This window comes from Urocitellus parryii, chromosome 5, assembly GCF_045843805.1.
Source record: "Urocitellus parryii isolate mUroPar1 chromosome 5, mUroPar1.hap1, whole genome shotgun sequence".
NCBI lineage: Eukaryota > Metazoa > Chordata > Mammalia > Rodentia > Sciuridae > Urocitellus > Urocitellus parryii.
In genome coordinates this window covers 86,937,084-86,964,597 of record NC_135535.1, presented here as the reverse complement: position 1 = coordinate 86,964,597, position 27,514 = coordinate 86,937,084, and positions in this window count along the sequence as shown.

Genomic DNA, 27,514 nt, shown 5'->3' with positions numbered 1-27,514 from the left:
GAAAACTGGCAAAGTGAGAGGGGAACATATCAAACAGAGCCTACAAGATAATAATCATTTAAGGGAGACACAGAGGAAGAAAATCAGGTGGCTCGAAAGATGAAAGAAAAGATGGTCTCATTTCTGTCTCATAAGTAAACAGAGGTAAAAAAAAAATTTAAAGACGGAATAATGAAGAACTTACATGCGGCATAGACACTAAGTAAAATGTGGCTGAATCTTAGTTCCTGGGCATGGCAAATTACAATGTCCCAGATCCTTGTTAGATCAGGGTCTTCACATGGATGGGGGCAAAGACAAGATCTCAGTGGAAAGGAAGTACCTGTTTAGCAAAGAATCACAAAGGGTTTTATTCTTGGAAAAATACCATGATATTGCATAGGACATCAGCTTAAAGAGAGAATGAGCCAGGATGATCACTTGCAAAACAATGCGTTCAGGTGAAGACGGTATGTATGAAAAATGGCATCCATGGAATAGCATGGAAAACCACTGGCAATGTCACAGAGTAAAGCTGTAAAACTTATTATGTATGAGGTGTAAAATGTCAAAGGAAACTGAAGACTATGAAGTGATTTAACATCATGGAGGACTAGAAAAATAGAGAGATTAAATTGCAGAAAACTGGGAACGAGAACTGATTGGAGGAGGAAAGAGGAATATTTTAATTTAACAAGTTTTTTGTTTGTTTGTTTATCTTCCTTTAGTTTCCTCTTTCAAAGTTTTAAAAATGCCTGAAAAGAGTATACATAAGGAATGGATATTTCATGAAAAGGAAATAATATACTATCATTAAAATTTTAGAATTTTTATATACATTGGCTATGTCATCTTAATGAGATAATGTATCACCTATCATTTATTTGGGTTTTATGGGTAACATCACAGTTAGGATTTGAAGTCAATGATTTGAAGATTTGAAGTTTTCCCTAAATGTTTTTGTTGAAACTTTTAACTGTTGGGCGGTGGTGGTGGTGGTGATGGTTATGATGGTGGTAGGGGATGTGAAAGTGTTATTATTTTTTTTTTTTTAAAGAAACCTTGATGTGACAGCAGTGTCCTGAGGGCATCACATTACCTGCTTGGTATTTGAAAGGCAACTCCTTCCTGAACAACTCAAACAACAAAATGAACACAATATCTCTCTAGCTACCGCTGTGCCCTCGAGCTTGGGATGGAAGTCAAAAAGAGAACTTTTCATTGAAGTTCTTTTTAATTAGGACTGCAGAGAACTAGTGGACAGATTCATTCTTCTTGAAATTTGAGACAAGAGGTTAAAAAAAAAAAAGCTGTTCCTCGAGATCATATATAATAAAATATATTTCTCCTATCATAATATTGTTTATCCGTATTCTTCTGTACCTTATTTTTAAATCATAAACAACTTTGAAGAAGCTATAAAACATGTCTCATTGTTCAATAAGGGACAGTCAAACCTTTAGCAGTCCTAGTGTCCTTCTACCACTCAAAGGCTTTCACCTAACTTGTTTTCCAAATGCAAGTACTTTCTATTCTGTAGAAATCTTACCTGAAATCTTTGTGCATTTCACAGGGCTTTCAATAATATACTATATATAAATAAAAACATAAATTAACATATGTCTTGGTAGAAGTAGTTTTAAGAGTTCAAAGATTTTTAATTCATTCATTAGTTAAAAGTGTATTAGAAGAGCTCCATGCACACCTATAATCCCAGCAGCTTGGGAAGCTGAGGCAGGAAGATGGCAAGTTCAAAGCCAGCCTCAGCAAAAGTCATGTGCTAAGCAACTCAGTGAGACTCTGTCTCTATATAAAATACAAAATAGGGCTGGAGTTGTGGCTCAGTGATCAAGTGCCCTGGGTTGAATCCACAGTACTCCCCACCAAAAAAAAAAAATGTGTATTATAGCCATTTCTTATGTCATTGATGAAAGAAGCCTTTTGTCTATTACCAATCTGGCATGACTTCATGTGCATACTATGAGTTTTTATCTGGCATATTTTAACTGCCTTGAGCAAAAGTGCTTCCATAGCTCTCCTGGAGGGGTATCCCCAGAAGGCAAACTCTCAGCAAGTCACATCTTGGCCAGCCTTGTTTGCTATTGACCTGCTTATCTGACCTGTGCCCTGCACTCCCCACCTGTGAAATGAAGATACTTTTTGCTGATACAGACCTGACAGGTTTGAAATTTAAAACATAAAATAAAGTAAATAACAGACTATTACTGTCTGCATTCAATTTATGGTTGTCGTGTTTTTGTTCTTTTATTTAACTCACCTCAAATTGGGAAAAAGTTTTTGAGCATGTCAACATAGTGGAATAAATACCATAAGATGGGATAGCACTGTGCTATTCAATAAGACTTTGCTTAAAAAAAAAAAAAAAAAAAAAAAAAAAACTTGAGCAAAGAAAGCAGAATAAGGGTGTTTTAGTGAGTTCAGCACTGGCATAGGAAATAAAGAACTGTAATCATATCTAATTAGTGTTAAAATAATGTTTCCCTTTGAAATGTTTAATTAGCTCTATTTTATTACATAAACATTTCTGATGTGGAGCACACTGCAGAGCTGGAAGACTCCAGTGAGTTAAATGGTGCAGTGTCCGTGCACCCCATGTGGGGCAGAACCTGACAAGGGGTGGCTGCTGTTAGCAGATGTCTGGACCACTGGTGGATCCATGATGCTTGCTCCAAACAGCAGGCCCTCATTTCAACCTTTGTTGCGTCTACCCAACCTCCCATTGTGCTTTCAATTTAACAGCATCACAAGCAGACAAAGAAATTTCTTACAATTTGCCCTTCAGTTCAGAGACGAATCCTTTTTAAACCTGTCTAACCTCTCATAACGTATTAGTTATTGTTGCCAGCCTGCGTGTGTCCTCTGGCAACCAGCTACTCATTCTGGGAGAAGAAGGGGGTGCCCTTCAGTTTGATAAAGCAACACTGGATTTCCTGGCACACTTAGAGGATGCTTGTCTCAGGACTGCAGTAAATTTAATTAACCTTATTAAAAATATGGTTTTCTTGATGACTACATCATAATTTAGGATTACCGTGCTTACTACTGTTTCAAAGTAATATGTGCTTTCTAAAAGAGTTTTCCAGAAAAACCCAGGATGTTGGAACAAGTAAATGAATCCTGGCTGAGACGTATCCTAATGATGCTCCTGAGTTACCAACATCATCTTCTCTGGATCCTTGTGACTTTACCTGTGTTCTTACACTTCTCACTGGAACAGTGGTAGAAGAGAACTTGACATTAATTTAAAGTGATTCTAAGACATGAGACAAACACAAAAGTTCTAGTATGGTAATTGAGACCAGACTAATTGCTGCCTGAAATTCTTATCAAAGAGATAAACCTAGTTTCCTAGTTGGTAAAAAGTACAGAGGATTTTATTATTTTCAAAGCACAAATAAAATATTACCTATTCTAATTTAATTCCACTCCCCCCACCACCCTCTTTCTTTCTCTCCCTTCCACACATCTGGACGGACACAGGTTTATTTCCAAAATATCTGTGTGTCCCTAGTCCCTGAGAACCTCAACCACTCTCCAGAAGTAAATTAGGAGCCTGGAAGGGGCATTGCATCCTTCAGCCTAACTAACCTGCAGCACATGCTCAGAATGCACCACCAGCAACTTCAGACACACTCCTGAATGCAGGTAGCTCACAAGAGTCTTCTTCCTCCAGGAAGTCTCCCTGAAATCTAGAAGGGAGCAGTAACCTCTGCTCTACTGAAGGTCATCTCCAAAGGTACCATCTGATCTCAAAAGGACACAGGTGTCCTTTTGCTCAAGTATTCTATCAGTCCAATCAGTCCATGGACACATCTGTTAAGCTATTTGTAAACCCTTTAGGGCTGCTTGACATTGAATGATGCTGAGAGGTACAAGGTGTAGAGCCTGTACCTGTCTAGAGTCTATCAGCCAAGGTCTATCAGCCCTGTCTAGAGTCTATTACAGCCTATTAGGCAGTTTTATTCCAAACAAATGGCTTTGGTTTGCAGGAAGAAGAGAACATACTAGTACTGCAAAAATTCACAAAACAAGGGGCCTGGGTTGTGGCTCAGAGGTAGAGCACTTGCCTACCATGCATGAGGCACGGGGTTCAATCCTCAACACCACATAAAAATAAAGATATTGTGTTCACCTATAACTAAAAAAAATATTAAAAAAAAAAACTCACACAAAAAAGCAAAGTAAAGCACTAATGTACCAGCCTCACTGCTATATGAACCTTCAGCCTCAGAAAGTTAGGCTCCTGCTCCTCCCCTTCAAGAGGATAATGTATAAACACATTAGGTGTCCAACAATCAGGAAATTATTAACTGAATAACTCATTCCATGAGATGTTTGGGCAGCATTAAAGAACTTATGAAGAGTTTATAACATGAGAAAAATGCTTAGGATTTCACTTTGAGTGAAAAGGGTAGGATAAAAAAGCATACATATTAACATATAAAGAATAAAATATTTGGACAGAAAAAAACACACATCTAATGCAATAAAGATATATTGTTGCTTCTCTTGTTCTCCTGCCCTGATATTTCATAGTACAGTATTTTACATTTTGATAACTAATTAAAATAATATATTGTTTTCTATTGAAAATTAACTATACGCTTCATTTTGAAAATTTAAAAAATTATTGGATTAAAGTTAATTAATATTACCATCAGGAAGAGTCACAATAAACATTAGATAAACCTGAGAATATTTCCTGCATTATTTTCACTTGACCATCTGATCTTGGCTGAGAACTTAAAAATTGAGTACAAAAGAATGTTTCCCCAAGAACAGGTGTTACTGCGCTCTCAGCATGGCTCAGAAGGGTCTCCTTACAGTGATATAACAAGAACTCCCAATACATATCACTTTCAGAAGTTTCATACAAATAAATTACATGTATGCCAACCTACGTAAGAGGTGAGAATATAGTCAGCCATACCCTACTGCTAGTTGAGGAGATAAAAAAAAATATGTTCATGATTTCTAAGACAGGTGAAAATACTTTCATTCAGCTCTTTCTTCACATTCACTCATTTGTTAAAGAGTTCCAAATGTGTTCATCATCAAACTCCCTATGTTGTTGTTTTTGTTTGTTTGTTTTTTAACATTACTTCTCTGATATTGCTATCATGACATGAGTTATTTGGAAAAACAAACACCTCCCTCCAAAAATGGTTGCAACTATGAAAAAGTTTGGGGTTTAAAAGGACAGAAAGCAAAACTGGCAATTAAAAGTCAATTTCTGCCCAGGTAGTGGCTTACACACACACACACACACACAGAGAGAGAGAGATAGAAATTCCTTCCAGGTCCATGTCATTTGAACACAACCTAAAAATAAAACATATCTAAAAATTTAAAAACCCAGTAATGTGCATGAATTCAAATCAGTCTTTTTCTCAATACTTAGCTGAGCTATGCTAACAAAACAAGACTTTTCTTGGACATAGAAAGAAAACAGGTGGTTAAACATGGAGCAGTTAGAGGGAAGGCCTGGATATGGGCAGGAGGAGGAGGGAGCTGGAAAGGCCTGGGAATATATGTCTCATCCCCCCATCCTCAGCCCCTATAGATGATAGCCAAGACTGGCTGGTTGCATAGTATGAAAGCCAACTCTCTTGTCTTGAAATTGTTAAAACTCTGAGATGCCCCTTATATTCTGCAGCTCCCGCTGAGTGGAGGATAAGGTTTCTCTTGAAATCATACCCTGCTTGATTTTTGGCCTTCCCTGACCTGTTTCCTCCAGTTCCTTACTGGTTTCTCCTGGGAGCAAATAGTATGCACACCAGCCCATATCTCAAGTTCTACTTCTGAGGAACTGAAATACTATACACATTAAAAAGAGGACCTACCACCATGTACCTTCCTCCTCCTCTTCAGTTTTTGTCTCTTCCACCCTCTTGGATTCATTGCTTCCTGACATCATTTCTCACTCCTTAAACCTGATCATTATTCCTAATGCTTATTTACTGCATGTATTAAGCCAGTATGATTCTAGCAGAACCTAACCCTTAATAAAATATTATGCAATTAATTTACATATTCATACATTTAATTGCAAGAACAATTATAAATCACATTTTTCTCAGCTACAACATTAATGAGTTCAATGACTGACCTCTGAAAAAATTGCATAATGTGTCAATAATAAAAAGAAATATAGGATTCTGAAGGTATGACTATATTCTTCTTAAAGCATTGAAAATGTATCCTTGGGATAGCTAATTGAGAAGTTGAATCTTATGAGAAATTGTCCTGTTGTAAATAAAGTTGTTTTATCACACAATAAGAAAAGAATGCACAAACCTAAGAGTTCCAAGTTGTATGAGACTTATCTAATTTGTGCTTGCCCATGATAATGATAACTTATTTGTGTTGAACATTCAGTACTCCTTTTTGATTACTCTAATAAAATTTAACTTTCCTTCTCATTTCCAATGCTTCAACTTCAGGGTCCTCTTTCCATTTTCATTGCAATCAAGTTTGATTTTAGCATCATGATCTATTTAATCTCCATTTTTATTTCATGAGCATTTGTATGGTACCTTTGTATTTTTATATGTTGTTAAGCATTTTTAAACTTTTTAAAAATGTATAAATATTTGATTAAGTAAATATAAATCCAAAACATTAAAATTCTTCTTTGAACTAAATTAGTGTTTGGAATTGCATACAATTATTACAACACATTAAAAAACAGCACTAAGTTCAAAATGGGTGAAATATATTTGACATTACACTCTGTAGAAATTATAGGCTTAATTAAAGCAATAATTAAACAAGTGCATGGAAACAAATCCAACTCTTAGAGTCACAACTTGCTTCTCGCCTTTTGATGTCAACAGGTGTAACTTAGTAGGCACATTTTTTTCATTTCGTCTTTAAATACTTACTTGTTCACTGGGGCAATATTTAAAAGCACACAGATGGGATTTGGTGGGGAGATCACAGATCCAGTTCAAAACAGTTATCCAAGGGGCAAATGTACCTTGTGTTGCAACAACTGATTTGCAAATTCATTCTAATACAAAGCTCTAGTAGGCACTGACTTCACGTTTTGTAGATGAACAGGTTAGTCAGCTAAGTCACTTCCCTTGAGCCCATCTGTCATAATAAATGAAGTACCAATATTTATTGGATTAAAATACTTATACAATCCAAGAGCAATAAAATAGGGCAATAATACTGCAATATAAATAGGCTGCTAATCCATCAAGCAGTTTGACTCTTATTCTTCTTTTATACTTCATTTGTTTCTGTTCTATACAATAATTCTAAATGTTTCAAAAAATAGTATATGCATGTTATTAATGTTTACTAATTCAGAATGCATTACTTTACTTTCGTTCCTTTAAAAGGAATGTTTTTCAGACTCAGGTTAGAGGTGAACTAGTTATTAAAGTAAAGGCAGTTTCTACCAAGGTCAGTTTTTTCTAGAGAAAAGCCAACATATTTTGAAAACCAAAACGTTTCAAATGATTTTACTAAATTAATTAGCTCGTAGGTCATGCTAATGCACCTATAAAAGGGGGTGAGGTGGTAGAAAAGCCAACATATCATTTCATTGCTTTATACTACAATAGTTAATGCAATAAAATATTTAATAAAACAAATATCCTTGATCTTCTTGGCACTGACAAACCATTAGTACATTTTTTAAATTTCAGAATTTCATTCTGTCCAAGGAAATACTTTACAGAATAAATCAGATGGAATTATTATTGCTCAAGAGGTCACAGGAGTAATATACTTACCCAAAATAAATATACATTTAGAAAAGTACTGATTTTATAGAAATTTATCAATATCCACATATAATTTCTTGGTGGATCAAATCACATTACTCTTTATGTCATCAAATGCAGCTTTGAGGTGTGCATGATAACTTAATAAGACTGTTCTAAGCATATTCTAAATGGGTTTTGTCCCTTCAAAGTAGTCTCCTTGGAAACAACCACAAACTAATTCCACTAAATTTTCATTGTCCAAATTAGTTCTGAAAGTGTCATTCAGAAACTGCGACATATTCTTTGCAAAATATTTCAATTTAAAAATTCCTCTAAAGGTATGCGTGCTTTTGAAGTCATTTGGAACCCATTCCGTGTCTACTGAATTTGGTGAGAACATTTGGCAATATATTTGGATAAGGTTTTTGAGATGTTCTTATCAAATAATGATGCACTAAGGCTATTTTCTCACACAGCTTTAAAGTTGCTATGGAATTAAATACAAACCAATGTTTTCAAAATTTCTTTGAACAGTAGACTTTAAGGACCAACATATGATTTCAAAAAATGACATTTATAGTCAAATGGTATGTTTGGGCATGAACTCTTATTCATGGGTGTATTGTATGCATAGGGATTTGGTAAACCATTGTTTACATTCATTATATATGGTTTCCAGGCTTCCTGACAATTTTTTATTTATTCACTTATTCATCCATCCATTCATCCATAAATACATACATTTAACCATTCATGCATTTTTTCATCAAACATTTAGTGAGCTATTATAATATGCCAGGCTAAATGCAAGGGCACAAGATAGACATGGTCTCTTTTGTGTTCTTGATTTTTTTCACATAAATGTCATAAGTTCAATTCTATGTTCCTAAATAGAAAATTGATTAAAATAATTTCAATCTTAAGAAACATGTTTACTTTGTAACAAACTCTTTTCTAAGAGAAAATATTTAATGAATTTACTACTTTGAATTTGCTAACTTTGTTCTCCCTATTATTGCCAACTAGAGTAACCTATCACTTGATTGAAAATTCAATGCTCCTCCACACTCATAATGATCTCAGTATTCATTTATTAGGCATAGAAATGATTCAATGACCTAGTATCTCATTAACTGAATTCTTAACCATATATTCTTCTTCAAATATTGGAATATAGCATATGACAAAATAAATTCATGTTATTGGTTTATTTTAAGAAACCAGTTCCATAGAATATTATGGGATCAGTATTGTTCTACTCAACTTAGCACTCTACTCATTCAAAACTTATATCCAAGTAATTCACAAGGTGAGTAATTATGCAGAAACATGATGCTAACAGACTGAAAATCTACAGTCCTACATATATGTAATAATGTACTTGGAAAGAAAAATATTTTTCCCCAGTGTTTAAAATAACAAATACTCATGAAAATATTTTTAACAAGGATATGCCTTTAGGCAAAGCTTCCTATCCCTGAGTGTCCAATAATCAAAATTTACATACAAAAAAAATTTACATACAAATAAGCATTATATCTGGAAAAGCATAAGCAAAATCTACTATTTACTTTTATACAGGTCACTCTCCCAATCAGCAGATAAAAATTAAACATCTTAGCTTTTAACTTTATATGTCTCTACTTTTTCTAATATAAATATATGGAATGATAAAAATATTAAAGATAAATTGGTTTAGAAAGTGGTCGATAATTCTATACATCAGTGATGAATACTCTGGAAGAGAAATTAGGAAAACTATCCCACTCACAATAGGCTCAAAATAAATAAAATTCTTGGAAATCAATTTAACAAAAGAGGTAAAAGACCTAACTACAATGAAAACTACACAATACTAAAGAAAGAAATTAAAGAAGACCTTAGAAGATGGAAAGATTTCCCATGCTCTTGGATAGGCAAAATTAATATTGTCAATTTACTCAGCAATAAGAGAATAAAATCATTTCATTTGCAGGTAAATGGAAGGCATTGGAGAAGATAATGATAAGTGAAATTAGCCAATCCCCAAAAACAAATGCTAAATGTTTTTTCTGATATAAGGAGGCTGACTCATAGTGGGGTAGGGAGGGAGAGCATGGGAGGAATAGGGACTCTAGATAGGGAAGAAGGGTGGGAGGGAAAAGGAGGGGGCAAGGGATTAGCAAGGATGGTGGAATGTGATAGACATCATTATCCAAAGTACATGTATGTTGACATGAACTGGGTGTCAACATGCTTTATATACAGAGATAAGAAAAATTGTGGTATATATGTGTAATAAGAATTGTAATGCATTCCTCTGTCATTTTTTAAAAATCAATAAAAAATGGCCATACTACCCAAAGTTCTACAGATTCAATGTAATTCTAATTAAAATCCCAGTATCATTCCTTATAGAAATAAAAAAGGCAATCATGAAATTCATTTGGAAAAATAAGAGACCCAGGATAGCCAAAGCAATCTTTATCAAGAAGAGTGAAGCAGGTTGCATCACAATATCAGACCTTAAACTATACTACAAAATTACAGTAACAAAAGTGGCACGGTACTGGCACCAAAATAGGCATGTAGGCCAATGGTACAGAATAGAGGACACAGAGACAAACCCACATAAACTCTACTAGACAAAGGCACCAAAAACATACATTGGAGCAAAGATAGCCTTTTCTTTTTTTTTTTTTATTGTTGGTTGTTCAAAACATTACATAGTTCTTAATACATCATATTTCACAGTTTGATTCAAGTGGGTTATGAACTCCCAATTTTACCCCGTATACAGATTGCTGTATCACATCAGTTACCCTTCCATTGATTGACAAATTGCCTTTCTAGTGTCTGATGTATTCTGCTGTCTGTCCTATTCTCTACTATCCCCCCTCCCCTCCCCTCCCTCCCCTTTTCTCTCTCTACCCCTTCTACTGTAAATCATTTCTTCGATTTGTATTATCTTGTCTTACCCCTCCTTTCCTCTTATATGTCATTTTGTATAACCCTGAGGATCGCCTTCCATTTCCATGCGGTTACCCTTCTCACTCCCTTTAAAGATAGCCTTTTCAACAAATGGTGCTGGGCAAATTGGAAATCCATATGTAGCAAAATAAAACTAAAGCACTACCTCTCACCATGCACAAAACTCAAAATGGATCAAGGACCTAGGAATTAGACCACAGACTCTGCGCCTAATAGAGGAAAAAGTAGTCCCAAATCTTTCTCTCATTGGTTTAGGCCTCAATTTCCTTAACAAGACTCATAAAGGGCAAGAAATAAAATCAAGGATCAATAAATGGAATGGATTCAAACTAAAAAGCTTCTTCTCAGCAAAAGAAACAATCAATGAGGTGAAGAAAGAACATACATTTTGGGAGCAAATTTTAGTTCTCAGTGGATACAACATCTTTGTTTGTATGTGGTGCTGAGGATCGAACCCGGGCTGCACGCATGCCAGGCGAGCGCGCTACCGCTTGAGCCACATCCCCAGCCCGGGAGCAAATTTTAGACACAAGCATGTCAGACAGAGTACTCATCTCCAGGACATATAAAGAATTCAAATAACTTAACACCAAAAAATCAATCAACCCAATCAATAAATGGGCGAAGGACCTTAACAGACACTTTTCAGAAGATGATATACAATCAATCAACAAATATATGAAAAAATTTTCAATATCTCTAATAATTAGAGAAATGCAAATCAAAACAACTCTAAGATTTCTCCTCACTTCAGTCAGAATGGCAGTTATTAAGAATACAAACAACAATAACTGTTGGCGAGAATTTGGGGAAAAAGGCACACTCACACATTGCTGGTGGGACTAAAAATTGGTACAACCAATCTGGAAAGCAGTATAGAGATTCCTTAGAAAACTTGGAATGGAACCACCATTTGACCCAGCTATTCCACTTTTCAGTCTATACCCAAGGGACATAAAATCAGTATACTATAATAATGCAGCCACATCAATGTTTAGGGCAGCTCAATTCACAATACCTGAACAGTGGAACCAACATTGATGTCCTTAAATAGATGAATGGATAAAGAAACTGTGGTATATATGCACAATGGAATATTACTAAGAAATAAAAGATAAAAAATATGGCATTTTCAGGTAAATGGATGAGTTGGAGAATATCATGCTAAGTGAAGTAAGCCAATTCCCCAAAATCAAAGGCCAAATGTTCTCTCTGATAATTAGATGCTGATCTATAATGGTGGGGGGCCATGGGAAAAAATGGAGTAACTTTGGGCAAAGGGGAGGAATAGGAAGAGAAAGGGCATGGGGACAGGAAAGATGGTGGAATGAGATGGACATCATTACCCCAGGTACATATATGACTGCGCATATTGTGCGACACTACATCATGTACAACCAGAGAAATGAAAAGTTGTGCTGTAATTGTGTACAATGAACCAAAATGCATTCTTCTGTCATATATACCTAATTAGAATAAATAAATTTAAATTTTAAAAAAGAGGGGGGGAAAAGAAGCTGGTTGGTAAGTTTTAGTGATGAAAAATTAAGATACAAAAGTTATTTGAATATAGTTAGACGAATTACATTTTGTATTCCTGAACTTTAAATGCTTACAACATCTATAGTAGGGAAAATCTTAAAAGAAAAAGAACTATCACCATTTATCATGTTTCTTGGTGTGATGTATGTGGTTGAAGGAGAAGAGCAAAAAGTGCCCTAAATGAGAGGAGAGGGGAGAGGCGTCCATGAGCTGTTATGGCACCTGCCATGCAGCCTATAAATCATGGTGGGCCACTAACTATATACAATCAACCAAGTAATGAGATCAATTTTCTGTTGTTAGAAAGATCACTGCACTGACAATATTGAAGATTAATTCAAGAGAGGAGACTGAATGAAGTGAGACTGGCTAAAAGACTCCAAGATGAAAAGATGGAAACACCCTGAATTAAAAATTATGGTTTACACAGAGAAAGGGAAGACAAGATGGACATAAGGGACACTGGTGAGTAATATGCTTCGGTTTTACCCCTCAAAGTAAAGTGTGTTCTTCCGATATGTCCTTTTCTGTGTATTTTTATTACCAAACTGAACTGATCAAATGTCAAAATCAGCAGAGTAACTTCATACGACAATTTTTAATACAACGATATGTAATGTGTTTAAAAGGAAGTTGTAAAAAATTATCTTTCAGGGAATTATCTCATATGCATACTCCCCCCACTACACAAAAGATAGAGACATAAACACACCCCTTCCTCACCTACATAACTTTAAAATTTATAAAATTGCATCATATGCATTACTCAATGATGGCAGGAACCTTTTTGAAATAGGTATCATTATCACCATGTCACACTAAGTAAACTGAACATGGAGATGTTCTCTGTGTTGGGGGCCAGGACACTGAAGTGGTGGGCTTAACTCCAGATACTTCTACTCAGAGGTGTTGTTAACCCTGTACTGAGTTTTACTCCTGCCTGAGAGTGGTGAATTTCTTAGACAATTCCAAAGGGCCTTTTCTAGAGTCTTAAATCTTAGTGCTTACTCACTAGGAATCTCAGCCAAATAATTTGCATTTTTCTGATCCTCAGCTATTATGACAGTAAAATAGCATGATATAAAGTGCCTTCTTCATCATTCAGCACTCTTAGAAACACCACCATCTACTAAATATGTGACAACAGCTACTCTGCCAAGAAGAAATATCCATGGACCATGTTTCCCAGATCAGGTTAGAATCATACAAAGGGAAACCTTGAATATACCCACAGGGTATGTTTACTGGAGCAGAGTACAAATACCAAGAGGGTCAGAATCACAGACAGTATGTTTGCTATTAATGAACACAGGCTGTGAGACTAAATAAGAATAGTAGGGTCAAAATCAATTAAGACAGTGTTAAAATTTTTTTTTTTAAAAAGCCAGGAGTTTGAAAATTTCAAGTGGTTAGATATACACAGTAAAATCATCTGTTGCAAAGAGGGAAAGAGAGGCAAGGGTTTAGAAATTTAACAAAGTTGTTAGAATCCAAGGGAAAGGAAAGTTCATACTTTGTTTTTCAGAATATCAGTCAAGCCATGTAGTATTAGACAAGAGCCTCAAAATATGTATACACACTTTTCTAACAATTTCAAGTTTCCTCATATGAGAAAAAAATCAGGATTCCACAAACAAAGGATACAAAATACAGTTTTGAAGGAAAAAATTAATGATTTACTTAAAAATCTAATAGCAATCCCTGGTGAGGAAACTGCTGAACAATAATAAAGATGCTTGCTTCCTTTAGGAATTTTGGCAGGACAGAGAAAGGGAAAGGAAAGCATTGGATACATTAGAAAAAATTGGAAGCTGGGGTTGGTTACCATGATGTTTGACAGAAATTAATAAAAATCTTACTGGAATTAAAGAGCTTTTGACATGTTTTCTCCAGTGTGCTCTTATAAAAGAAAAAAAAAAAAGGTACAACAGACCAGAACCATTTAACAAGGAGATCAGTTACTCCCAAATCTATGGTCACCAAATGTTATCCAAAGGCAAAGGATATTTCTATATTAACAAGCTAGTGTACAGGATTTAGGCACATTTTAGCTAAAAAATCATCATACTTGAACAAACATAATGGCTCCTAAATAAGTTTATAAAATGATTGATAGAGAAGTGTTCAATGATGGAGGATTTGATTATTTGCACCAGATTTCCACCATATGGATACAATAATCTAAATGCCATATATATAACAATACCACAAAATAGCCAAGGAGTTTTAAAATACTCCCGAGTAATGGTAATGAATAAAATATCATCCAGTCTTCTCAAATTGAAAATCACCATAATCTGCATTTCTGAATAGGATAAAACCTTATCTTAGAATCGCATCAGGGCAGCACCCAGCAATGTGAATAGTATCTTCTATCCTCATGGAAAACAAACGCTGCTCTGCACTCACTAGATTTATATAAAAGAACATCTCTGTTTTTGGAAAGAAATCCTTTCCTTCCTCCCTCTTTTTCTCAAGGTTATGGGTTACCTATTTTGTCCTGTGGAATCTTTAACTGTAAAGCTACTGGAAGACCCATTTTCAACAGGTCTCTTTCAGCTTCACAAAGATAAGAAGTCGCTGCCTGGTGGGTCATTCACTTCCGACAGAGAAGGTGACCCAGATGATGGGCACTGGTGCCCTCAGCCATCTTCACTTCAGTGGGATTTGTCTGGCCTTTTTTTTGGTTTGTTTCCAATGTAGGTAAATGAGCTCTGCAAATATTAACTGGTGTCAGGCATGCTGTGAGCCTCTTTCTAATGAGGCCCTGAGGATGTAAGCTGGAGGAGCTGTTTCAGCTGGTCTAAAGGCAATACCTAACAGTCAGACTTTTAATTTCACTTAAGTGCAAACCAGAGAAGGGAAGCTCTGGAAAGCTTTTTTAAATATGAAGAAATAAACTCAAATCATAGAATAATCAAGTTAATGATACAATAGGGCTTTCAAAAATGACCTGAGGCAAATGATAAAAAAAAAAAAATCCCACACTAGTCACAGGGCATTAGGAAGGTCTGCTATTTGGAAGAGCTCCTTTGCAGACACTTCTGCATTTATCTTAACAAACATAGCCCTTCTGATCCAGGTTCTGGGAGGTGGCCACATCACAGTGATCTTGATGCCAGACTTATTTGGAGCTACTAAATTAAAGAACAGAAAATTAAACTTCAGCAATTTTCTTTATATCAACTCAGCACACTCCTGCATCTGGGCCTGCTCCTAAATTTTAATTCTAACTTTTTGATATTTTTTCTGAGCTTTATTCTACAATCTCTGCCTTGTTTATTTGTGCCAGCATTATCTATTTTGGGTTATAAACACCTAGAATTCAAGGATTCAGTCAGTCTAAATAGGCCCAAAGAGTGTGACCATACAGGCTGGAAATAGGAGGTGGGGGGTGGTTGATCAACTGGTATAAATTTACCTATAGACAGGAGGAATGAGTGCTGGTGTTCTACTGTGTGATAGACAAGAAGCTGTGGTTAACAGTAACAATTTGCCTAGTTCAGAATAGTTAGGAGGAGGATGTTCAGTGTTCTGAGCACAAAGAAATGATAAATGTTTGAGGTGATGAATATATTATTTACCCATTATAATGATTTAATCATTACACAATGTATATGTGTATAAAAACATCTTAAGTATTTATAATTACTATGTGTAATTAAAAATAAAATTTGAAACAAATGTAAAAAAATGAAAGCAGTGTAAGTCCCTCAAAGGTTCTTCTGATTATGATGGTGAATCTATTCTCATATGTTAGTGACAGTCATTGAAAAGATGGAAATAATTATCTTTAATTTAATTTCTTGTTCAATAGCATGCACCCTTCTATGGTGTCTCTGCTGTTAAAACACAATCTCCCTCTCTCTCTCTCTCTCTCTCTCTCTCTCTCTCTCTCTCAGAATAGCAGCAGAATACAATCTGTACAATTTGTGCAAGGACAAAAAAGGCAAACATAATTCAAATCATTCATTGAAATATTTTTTTCAATAGAAGAGAAATACTATAGTAGAAATTAAACTATAAAGTTTGTCTTAAAGGTTATTTGAATAGTTCTTTACAAAAATAAGTATACATGTTTGCAATCCTTCTCTACTTACCTACTTACGGGCTCAGAAAATGATCTCTAGAGAGGAAATATTCCATAAGTGTGTACCTTTCATTCCATTTTCTTCAATGAGTCCCCTGACACACAATAATGCTGTATTCTATGACACAACACACTAGCTGTTATGAGATAGGGGGAATACCCATTGGTAGCAATTGTCGTTGATGTTTTATTGTTCAAACATTCATACTTCAGAGTATATAAACTTAAAGCTTTCTCCCTTAAATTACTGTCAAGTCGAAACATTACAATAACATATGCTTTCCTTTTTAATTAAAAAAGCTCCAATATTCATATATATTTTTATCTAATTTCTCATTCCTAGGCATATAATATTCACTTTTGAAACCAAAAGAATAATTTAACTTATTTACCAAGGAGAAAAATAATAATGTTGTCTGTTTAATGGTATGCCCTGTGAAATTCTGTTAAAAGGTAAAATTGTAAATTACGGTCACCTTTCCCAATTGCTAATTATTCTGGGTATCCCTGAATGGCAACAAGTACTTAATTCATACCAAATCAGTATCAATGTGCTAATTAGTAGGCCATTACTTCTTCCGTGAGTCTATAAATATTTAGGATTAGAAAGTGAACACTAGGGAATTAGATGGATTAATATTCAAAGTTACTTTTCACCTATATTGCCTGAATGCTCTGGACCTCAGATATTTCTGCTTCATCCACCTACTTTTTGGTTTTAAATTAGTAGGAATTGTTAATAAAAGATAGTTAATGTATCATCATGTTCAAGAGCCTTAAAAAATAATTCCTTTCTATGACATTATCATTTACGTGTTAATACTGAAAGGCACTGATGGAAATTCACTTTAATTATTTAATAAGAAAATGTCTTTGTGCTGGAGCTCAGTGGTAGAGTGCTTGACTCACACAGGTGAGGCACTGCATTTGATCCTCAACACCACATAAAAATAAATAAATGAACAAAGATATGGTGTCCATCTATAACTAAAAGCATATTTTTAAAAATATCTTTGATAGTTACATTTTAACAATCTAGAATGCAATTAAACAGTATAAAAGCTATTGGTTTCATTGTTTTCAAACAGACTTTCAGTCAGTATAGAGGAAACTAAATATATTTCTAGATATCTGGCAAATATCCTTTTCTTTCACCATTTATTTACAATAAGTATATAAACAAAGGAACATTCTAACATTCCAACCATTATTTCAAAGACCTTCTGGGTATATACATGGTTGACAGTTGCATTATTTCTGAGGTAAAATAATATCTATTATTAAATGTTATGACATCACATACTCCCGTGACTTAATCTTCTTTTCAAACACAGCAAACAATGTGTGTAAAACATGGAATAACAGGCTACAGAGCTCATAAATGAACACAGAGTTCTTGCCCTCAAGAAGCTTAAAACAGAAGGATGATTTACTTGCATTTATAAAGCCCACAAATATTAACTATAAAATTCCTTTTCTGAAATTACTTTCCAGATCACAGACAACTCTAGATTTTTTAGGTTTATTAGCCCAATTGATTCTAATTTTGCTTGTAGAGATTCCTTGCTCTCATTTTTCACCATTTTGATTCTGACAGATTAAAAGAGCTGTAAGTGAAAACATATGGGACATTTCTATTGCATAGCTTTTGATTTATGAAGGAAAAAAAATTGATTGTATGTCTCGAAAGTCTTAAAACAGAGAGGCACACCTAGGAATCAGGGTCCTGAGGAGTGTCCCAGACAGAAAGAAGGGAAAGATGTACAGGTTGTGTGGCTGGAAGCCCGGAGAGCAAGGGGCAGAGAAGTTGGGAAGAGGTAAAGAGAGGAGGAAAGTGGCTGGAGTCAGTGGCTAAAGTGGGTAAGCAGCATCCTGCCAATGAAGATTTTTGAAGCCAGGCTAAAGAGTTTAGATTTAATGTAAAATTAAGGGAAGCCACCAAAGGATTTTATGGAAAGCAGAGATGTAATCATATTGGGGTTCAGTAAGATCTGACAACCATGTGGATGATGTTTTAAAGAACAAGACAGTGTGGAGACAGGGTGGAGAACAGTATATTAATACTAACATGTACTCTCTGTACAAACTTTGTTTACTCATTCCCCTATTGGTAAATACTCCATAATTTATGCTATTTTTTGCTACTGAAAATAACATAATGAGTATGTTTTACCTTGCCTCTTTGAGCAGTCGTTTCTGAAGCTGTATCTACTTAGAACTGAGGGATGCCCCACCTTATTATTTCATAAGATAAATGAAATCTTAAATATGAATGAGATTCTCTAGAGTTACAGAACAATCCAAGTAACATTAAGACAAGGAGCATTAAGGCACTGTGGTCTCTCACAGTGGTATCTCAAACATGACATGTCCCCAACAATTCACTATTTCACACAAACCTCTCGGTCTTGTAGAAACAGAGAATGATGTTGCCCCATTCTCTGACGTTTCCCATATCTTACAAATAATATGTAAGCCAAAACCTGGTTGTTATTCCCAACTTACCACCATTCCTCAGATCCAGTGTCATCAAATCTTCTCTGTTCTTCCTCCTAACTTTCTTTAGAGCCCAGCCTCTCCTTCTACATCTCTCCTCTGACTGCCCCAGTCTACCCTAATATGTCTTGTTCTCCAAAACATCACCCACATGATTATGATTTCTTACGTGAGTGTTAGTGAGGGTTAGTGAGTGAATCCCAGAAAGGAAACTGTGCTTCTGAAGAAAATTATATTTATGGAAACATGTTTAAGCAGTAAAATGTTATTCAGCTGATGTAGCAATAATGTTATTAACATTTTTCTTCTTTCTTTTTAAGCCAACTTTGTTTTGTTCAGGTCTTCTTTGTGTAAAATGAAAAGGACCAAAAATATTTATTGTCTCCTGAATGATATTCTATCTTTAGGAAGATAACGAGAATTGTATGACTGTGTGTGTGTGTTACTTGGGACTGAACCCAGGGCTTTGTGCATGCGAGGCATGCACTCTACCTCTGAGCTATATCCCAGGATTGGAAGATTTTTGAAAAAGGAAATCATGGCAAAATAAATTGGGAATATGATGCATAATGTGTGCTTTTCTTACATAATTGAAATGCATATTAAATCTACTAAAAGCAGTAAGGATTGTTATTCAACTTTGTTTAACCCAGAATCTAGGTAAATTATTTTACTTAGAAATCTCTTCCAAACATACTCATTAACAATTTACAGAACTGGTGGCCTGTGGAGCAGTTTGGAGGAGAAGCTTAACCCAGTACTCAAGGTTGAGATGATAAGAACTTTAGCAGCAGCTCTGTGAGTTCTGTGGGCCCTTCTGGATTTGACCTCAATGATGTAATGTGATGTAGTGGTTCTCCTACCACTATTTCCAAGACCCTTAAAGTGCCACACTCTGACACTTCCAATTGAAAACATATTGCAAAGGAAGACAATATCTGCCTCTCAATGCTAAATCTTAGGTGGATTGACAGAAGATACCTATTTTCTCTTTTAATACAAACAGCAACTTCTTATCCTAAACAATATTTGTTTCTGATTGACTTCAGCTATAGAGATCTTTATTTTACTTAGCCAACATGATATAGTGCTTCCTATAGGTCAGTCAGGGGCTATTTTTAAGTGATTTACAATGTGCATTATGTTAATCCACTTAAAAGACTATCCCCATTTTGTAGAAGGGCAAGCTGAGAGTAAGCGAGATAAAAGGAAGCATCAGAGACAGTTCAAGTCCAGACAGCTGCTGGTGACCCTGTGTTCTCAACTACTGCATCTGCCTCCCATGGCCAAAGTGCATAAGGGCCATCACTCAGAAGAAAAGGATGTTACTTTTTTTAAATACAGTTTTTTAAAAATATAGTACAGTGAGTGTGCACACACACACACACACATATACATATATATGGCTACATATATAGCTGTATTTATATTTACAGTTTTTTTTTAATACTGACATCAGAAAACAGAAATTCAGTGATGCCACTAGACGAAACATCTAGTTCTCTAAAGATATGGAAGTTGGATGATTTTATATTATGTACTACATGTATTTATACACATACATATATATGTTTGTATATATATATATATACCTGTGTATGTATGTGCAAGTGTACCTGTGTGTACATGTATTATTTTTTTTTGGAAAGTAGTTGAACTGAAATGAAGTAATGAGTCCAAACTTGTAGAATAAGCTGTCTCTCCTTGGTGATATTTTAGATTGATTCAGAATTGTGTTAACCTAATCACTAGTGCACTTTGTTTTCTGTTGTAGTAAATAACAACAAAGATAGGTTTTATTATGCTTTTCTCCCACTAAATGTGTGCTACAGCCATTTACAAACCCATTTGATACTATTCTTATCCTTGAGGTCTGTTTATTTGCTTTTTAAAATACATTGCATTGTCTTATTTTCAGAAAAAAAATCTTCAATAAAAATAATTGCAAGGAAGTGGGGAAAAGATCGATGACCTGTAATTTATATTTCAATAGAGATACTAAAATAAGCTGCTTTTATTTCTGACTTATTTTAGAGGATGGTTTTAAAGCCTTTTTTGACAGCAACTACAACCCTATACTAAAGCAGGAGCTGCTTAGGGGAAAAAAAAAATCTCACTCTCCCAAAATATCAATAAAATGAGCAAGAAAAATTAGCTTCACAGCAGGCCACTTTAATGAGACACAGAAGCAAATTGGACAAGGCAGATAATATGATGCTTTTTGGAATATAATAGAGAATAGAATTAGTAAGTATAAAAGAATTCCCATCATTGTATAAGTCAAACTCCCAGAATAGGAGGAAAATCTTATTCATCTATATAAAAATATGGACAGGAAGACATGTACCTATGGGTTCTGAGGATCCCTTCTTGTGTATATGTTTATGTAGATGGATGCAAATCTGTCCATATAGATTACTCTATGTAGAGCCTAGTATGCTATCGCTATTATGAATTACAGCAAAAAAAAACCATTAATATAGCAAACCTGAATTTCTATGAAGAAAAAATAGGGTGTGCAACCTCTTGAATCTAATATAATATTTCCCAAGTATACAAATCAACTCCGTTCAAAAACTAAAACTATATTTTGGAGGCCTTCAAGAGATTCTCAGAGTAAAATAGTAACAACCACAAAACATTAATGATTCCTCAGGATTAACAGGTCCTTCTCAAGTAAATAAGTAATTTTTGAATCAACATATATAAAGGTTACCAAACTTTTGTGATAGCCTTACATGAGAAAAATAAAATACTTAATTTAAAATATATATCATTTAAAATTTATACACCTAAAGGAGACATCATTTTGAAAACTTCCTGAGACTTTTTTTTTAACTCCCCAGGAAAACCAATCCAATTTCAATAACTATTGTCAGAATTCATCATCAATTCTAAGGCATGATGTGAAGAGTCTGGGTTAAGTCCTTAAGAATTCAAGCGGTTACAGTAAATTCTCACTCCAAGTCAGTTCCTCACAGACAGTTTTTAAGAGGTGACACTTCAAAGGTTTTGCTTGTGAATTGTCCTTACAGTATTTATACAGCATGACCATTTGCCACACAGTATTTGGTGTGGAAAGGCACATAGTTTCTGGTTCCTGCCCTCATTTGTGCATTCAACGTGTATTTATTTTATACCTACTGTATGTCTGGCACTAGGCTAAAAAGGGAAAGTTAGACAAGAAATGAGAAGTATTAAAAGTGCAGTGCCTCTGGAGTTAGAACAAACTAGATTAGAATTCCAAATGTGATGCTGCATAACTGCAGCCGTGGGCAAATTATTACCTGCAAGGACACTGCAGTTCCTCCAGCCATTTACTTATATAATACAGCTCACTATAGATGTGTAGCAAGCTACAGGTCTGATTTGTCTAAGCTAGTTTATGCCATCCTCACCTCACAGTCCCAAAGCTTGTGTAGATTTACACAAATCCAGTTGTTTTGAGGGTTGGTAGAATGAGCTGATTAGGCAGATACTTACCTGAGCCACAGAGGGTATCTGGGACAAAATAATAACAGAGGTTCAAACTAAGTCTAAGGACAATGAATTTTTCAGGAGAGTGGCATTTTTAATTACTGCACAATATATGGCTGAAGATTGTTTCCTGACCCCACACTTTCTCTTAGGGTTTTGTGTCAGATTCCTGGGGAAAGAGAAAGACAAAATGAAATAGAAGGGCTGTTTCACAAATTCATAAGAGACACTAAATGCCTATGGCAGGTCTCTTTTACAGTTCACAAAACAACAAGAAGCCCTAGCACAAGGATAGGGAATTTGTGCTACGTGTACTAGGAGATAGCAGAAAGGCCCGAGAAATTCCTGCATTAGTTAGAGCAAGGGAGGCTCAGTGTTTGTGAGCATGCCTGATGCCCACTCTCAGGTGGGTAGAAGCAAAGAGATGGGGTGGGAGTTACTACTTTTCTAGATAGGAAAACCTCCTTTTACCTTCAGACTTGCACAGAAACAGAACTTAAAGTAGCTCTGCTTGGTTCAATGGGGTTCCAGAATACAGTGGTCCTACGTTAAGTTTTGTTGTTAAATTAAGGTGCCTTAGAAACAGGACAAAACTGAAACTTGACAGCTCATGCTCCACATATTTTGCTTTAAGCCTTTCCCTCTACCCTCAAAAAAATACTTTTGGACAAACCTATCGTACTGATTTTGGTTTGTTGTTGTTGTTTTTCTTTTATTGGCCAATAGACAGTTCTTAAAGTTTTGATTATGACTTGCTTAGCAATTTGTGAGACAATGTAAGAAAAATAGGACACAGAAACTGCTTTCAAATGCTATATCTTGGGGAGACAATGTGTCATACAGTTGTAACAGTGGCTGCTTAGCAGTAGAGTCTGTACTACAAGGTGCTACAGAAGCACAAAAAGAAGGGACCTCTGACAACTCTATGAAAGAAGGGAGGTTTCCATTTTTATGAAGAAAGCTGTATTTAAGTTGAGTTTTGAAGTTAGGGTTAAAGCTCATGAGGTCTTATAAGAAATTTTTTAAAAAATCCAAACAAAGGGAAGAGCATGTTCATAGATGTGAGAGAATTAGAGAACACGGCATTCCCTAGAAAGATAGATAATGCCGAATGGCTGGAGAAGTGAGTGTGTGTGTTTGTGTGTGTGTGTGTGTGTGTGTGTGTGCGTGTGCGTGTGTGTGCGTGTGTGTGTGTGTGTGTGTGTGCGCACACGCATGTGCATGAATGCACATGTGAGCACATGTGTGGCATATGTGTGCTTGGTAGTGGAAAGTAGAAGGAATTCCCAGTTTCAAATGTTCTTTGCATGCTGTACTAAATTTTTTAAAAGCCCTGGAGAACCCCAGAAGCATTTCAACAAGGGAGTAACATGGAAATATTCACTTTCAGAAAGTTTCAGTTTGGAGGGGAAGAACTGAAGGAGGGAAACCAGCAAGGAATATAGTTCACAAAAAGAGACAAGGGGTTCCCTCCTGGCAGCAGAGGGGAAAATATCTGAGGGAAAAGCAGAAAGACACGGGAGGCTACTATCCCTATTGTAGAGATAATATGAGATTTTAAATATCAGAAATTTCAATTCAAGTAAGTTAGAAAGATGCAAATAGGTCCAATAAAATATAGTTAATTATGCTATGAAAGTATAGTTTTCTCAAGAGAATGAGAAATATCATCAATTCGTGGAAAACAAGGATTCTAAAATTTTATCATCATATCCTCCATAGGACTTTATTAAAAGCACCCTAGGAATCTTTTAATAAAAATTAGGTGCTTCCACTTGAAGTCTCATTTTCTATTTTAATTTCCTATAGCAGAACTTTCAGAAGCTAAAAATAAAGTTTACTGGGACTGTTTAAGGGGAATGAAATGAGAAAGAGAGACTGTGACATTGAATTCCCAAAGCTTAGTTCAAGGTATTCACAGTAACACCCAAATGCTTTCTTTGCTCTCACCTCATCCAGCCAGTCGCACCGTCCTACCCGCTCACACATGTGTACACTTGAGTTTTGAGCCATAAATCTTACAAAGTCTGTCAACTGACAGCCTAATAACATGAAAGGAGTATCTGCAAACAAGATGGTCTCAAGCCATTGCTCATGACCCTGAACGAATCAGGGCAGGGTTCCCCTTGCCTTTTAGAGCCTCTCCTTTAATCACTTAACTGGGTAGATTGATGTGACACTTAAGAAATAAACCTAGAGGTCTCTATTTTCCAGGTATCTACTGGTCTTATTTACTCTTTCCTGAACAATTAAGTTGAGCTTGTCATATTTTTGAGACCTAATCAATGTATAAATGAGGGGCAGCTGATAATCTGGCCTTTTGTGCCTGAATTAGTTATTCACAGGGAATTCAACCTTTTCCAGCTTTCTACCTGGTAATCATTGAGGAGTGTTCAAATAACAACATGGTGAGGTTAAGGGCTAAGGCAGTGGTTATCAATCTTGGCTACACAGGGGGAAAAAAAAAAGTCACCTTTGGAAAGGTTCTGCTGGGTTTTAGAGAGGCATTTTAATATTTTAATACAGATGCTTTGGCCCTAAACCAAACCCAACAAATAAGAACTTCTGTGTGGTTGGCCCAGGCATTTTTACAAACATCCACTATAAATCCTGATGTTTAGTCACTGTTAAGACAAAGAAGGCATCGCCCACATTCACCCAGCTTCTAATGATCCACAAAGCAAAAACGTTTCACCAAGAAGCAGGTAAGAAAGCTGATTCTCAGAAGCCACAAAGGCCTACTGAATCAGAATCTAAGGAACTAGGACCCAGAAATCTAAATCTCTGACAAGTTTTAGATTAAGTTTACATTCACCACCTTTTGAGAACCACTCTATATGGGTTACAGACAGCTGCTTTGTTTTATTGCTATGTCAACTCTAGGTGATATTATAATTACTTGGGATTGTAAGGAGTCTGGGGGGTTCTCACTGAGACATATCAATTACTATTTCAGTTATTCAGGAAGAAAGAGAATGGGGGCAAAAAAAAAATAGCCACACATAAAACAAAAACAAAGAGGAAGTACATTTCCTGTCTTAAAAAAAACAGACATTACCCTTTGGAGAAAATAATCCTTAAACACTTGTGTTGCCCAACTCTCCATTACTGTAAAAAATACCCGAGATAATCAACTTAGGAAGAGGAAAGGCTTATTGGGGGCTTATAATTTTGGAGGTTTCAGTCTGTGGCTGACTGGCTTTATTGCTTTGGACCTGTAGTGGCAGGCCCAAACAAATTATGGCAGGAGAACTTTACCTAACGGCTAGGTGCAAAAGAGAGGGAAAGAAAGGGGCTGATGCCCCCAATAGCCCCTCAAGAACAAGCCCAAGTGTCCTGAAGACCTCTTAGTAGGCCTTGCCTTTTAAAGGTTTCTCTTCCTCCCAAGAGCACTATAGGCTGGAGTCCAAGCCTTTATCACATGGACCTTGGGGAGGACACTTATCTTACATGGTAGCAGCAGAGTAATATAAGGAAAAGTTTAGAAATGCTAAGAGGATGCACAGAAGCCAGTCTCTCTTGATAAATCATACGTCTGGAAGCCTCTGCAGAGACTGAGAGCTACTTCTGGACTATAAAGCTATCCATGAAGGACTCCATCTAAAAGCCCAAAGGTATATACAACAGTTGTCCAAAAACCAAATGAAGGGTACAAATATCTCCAATATTTTAAAATTATATTTAGAATAATAGTTTCAATGTTTTGCATAGCATTTAAATAGAGTGAAATCTTCCCCCTCTTTAACATTTTTTTTTTTCTTATCGGTGTCACTTCTGCTCAGTTCCTGAACATCTTTCATGGAACATTCCTAGCAGCTTCTGCATGTAGTATTTCCAGTTAAACCAGAACACTTGTGTAGTATCCAAAAGGGGAATCTCCTCAAAAGGGAAAAACAACCCAAATCCAAAAATAAAACTAGGACATGCCAAAAAGAGTCCAGTAGAGATTTGGGGTGGTACTGTTTCTATGAAGTGGCACTTTGCTCTGTGAAGCTCTGTTTCCATGAGGGTAGAAAAACTGTCATTTTCCTGAACCTCAGGCAGAGTACATTCACACCACACACACACACACACACACACACACACACACACACACACACATGCCTATGTACATAGAGTATAAAATGACTGTCCATCATACATGTCACATGTATTTAAATGTGTGTATGACTGTACAACTGTGTGTATATTTCTCATATTTACTCCCTTTTCGTTACTAGTGGGCATTACATGATGGCATAAGGTATTTGGAGACAACGTGAGGAATCCCAACTCCTCTGGTCCATAATATATAGTGTGGGATAATCAGAAAAACAAAAATCATGGTGAGCATTCCTATCATCTGCTCACTACATGATTATGTAGTGAAAAATGATTTTCACTAGTAAGGGCTTCCCTGATGTCATATACTAAGACTGCTCAGATGAGCAAAAAGTGCTGAAAAAGTAAAATCCCTGTGGTAGTTTATATGATTAAATCTGTAAAGATGAGTGGAGAGAATTCACTAACAGTATGTGTTACATATCATTTAAACATAGGCTTCATCTGAAGCTGCGTCCTCAGCCAGACAACAATGCCATCCCCAGTCTGCTGTGGCTCGGACCCAATAAAATAAGCACGTTTCCTGCTAGTGATCACGTGAGCATGTACAGACCAAAGTGAGTTCGAGTTTGAATAAAGAAGGTTCACTGCTACACCTGAGATCGTCACTGCAGTGTGAGAGCTGTTCCCTGATGTTACATGGTCTGCATTGAGGTGGAGATGGTAGAGAGAAGTAGAAGGCCAAGGTCATCTTGAGCACAGATGTCCTAACTCTCCCATGTTTTCTACTCCCCATCCCTCCCAACACTCTGAAAGGTACCTTTTCCCTGCTTTAGCCTATAGAAAAACAGCGAATTTTGGGTAATCATTTGTCAACTAACACACCAAAATATTTGTTCTTAGAGGTGTAACTGATGCTACTTAACACTCAGTTCAGAATGGCCATGCTATTTTGCCCACCGATTTGGTTTAAACTTGGTGACTGAAAGGAATCATCAAAGAACACTTCTTTATCCACAACCAGCTTGTTTTAGAGAGCACTACAGAGCAGCAGAAGTAGCAGTAACAACCAACATTCACTGGACCTCTTTGTGGCCTAAGCACTTATTTTCATTGCCTCATTTCATCCTTTTAGGAACATGATTTGGAAGGTGCTCATTACCCCCATTTTTCAGCTGAG